Here is a 1,410-nt window from a genome sequence, read left to right on the forward strand (position 1 = left end):
CTCTCCTTTTGGGTTTTCTTCTGTATTGCTTGGGAGAGTACTAGGAGGGGTTTCAGTGATCCTTTTACTCAGCTGGCCCACTTGTGCTTCCAAATTTCTAATGGAGGACCTTGTTTCATTCATGAAACTTAGAGTGGCCTTAGATAGATCAGAGACTATATTTGCCAAGCTAGATAGGGTCTGCTCAGAACTCTCTGTCTTTTGCTGAGTGGATGATGGAAAAGGCTTGCTATTGCTAAACCTGTTTCTTCCACCATTATTAAAGCCTTGTTGAGGCTTTTGTTGATCCTTTCATGAGAGATTTGGATGATTTCTCCACGAGGGATTATAGGTGTTTCCATAGGGTTCACCCATGTAATTCACCTCTGCTATTGCAGGATTCTCAGGATCATAAGCTTCTTCCTCAGAAGATGCCTCTTGAGTACTGTTGGATGTAGCTTGCATTCCATTCAGACTCTGAGAAATTATATTGACTTGCTGAGTCAATATTTTGTTCTGAGCCAATATGGCATTCAGAGTATCAATTTCAAGAACTCCCTTCTTCTGAGGCGTCCCATTACTTACAGGATTCCTCTCAGAAGTGTACATGAACTGGTTATTAGCAACCATGTCAATGAGTTCTTGAGCTTCTGCAGGCGTTTTCTTTAGGTGAATGGATCCACCTGCAGAATGGTCCAATGACATCTTTGATAGTTCAGATAGACCATCATTAAATATATCCAGAATGGTCCATTCTTAAAGCATGTTAGAAGGACACTTTTTGGTCAGTTGCTTATATCTCTCCCAAGCTTCATAGAAGGATTCACCTTTTTTCTGTCTGAAGGTTTGAATATCCACTCTAAGCTTACTAAGCTTTTGAGGAGGAAAGAACTTGGCTAAGAAAGCCGTGACCAGCTTATCCCAAGAGTTTAGGCTATCCTTAGGTTGAGAGTCCAACCATATTCTAGCTCTGTCTCTTACAGCAAACGGGAAAAGCATAAGCCTGTAGACCTCGGGATCAACCCCATTGGTCTTAACAGTATCACAGATCTGCAAGAATTCAGTTAGAAACTGAAAAGGATCTTCTGATGGAAGTCCATGAAACTTGCAGTTCTGTCGCATCAGAGAAACTAATTGAGGTTTAAGCTCAAAATTGTTTGCTCCAATGGCAGGGATTGAGATGCTTCTTCCATGTAAATTGGAATTAGGTGCAGTTAAGTCACCAAGCATCCTCCTTGCATTGTTATTATTTTCGGCCATATCTTCTTTTTTTTCAAAAATTTTTGTCAGATTTTCTCCAGAGAGTTGTGCTTTAGCTTCCCTTAGCTTCCTCTTCAGAGTTCTTTCAGGTTCAGGATCAGCTTCAACAAGAATGTTCTTATCCTTGTTCCTGCTCATATGAAAAAGAAGAAGAAAGCAGAAAAGAAAATA

At 40.4% G+C, this 1,410-nt stretch overlaps 1 non-coding gene across 1 annotated transcript; it reads left to right on the top strand.

Moving 5' to 3' along the window:
* Positions 1 to 738: 738 nt before the first annotated feature.
* On the top strand, positions 739 to 846 carry LOC148572092 (small nucleolar RNA R71). Its single transcript, XR_015880380.1, has one exon. It is a non-coding gene; the product is annotated as a small nucleolar RNA R71 (small nucleolar RNA).
* The last annotated feature ends 564 nt before the right edge of the window (positions 847 to 1,410 follow it).

This window comes from Arachis ipaensis, chromosome B3, assembly GCF_059453495.1.
Source record: "Arachis ipaensis isolate K30076 ecotype BB chromosome B3, ASM5945349v1, whole genome shotgun sequence".
Classification (NCBI taxonomy): Eukaryota; Viridiplantae; Streptophyta; class Magnoliopsida; order Fabales; family Fabaceae; genus Arachis; species Arachis ipaensis.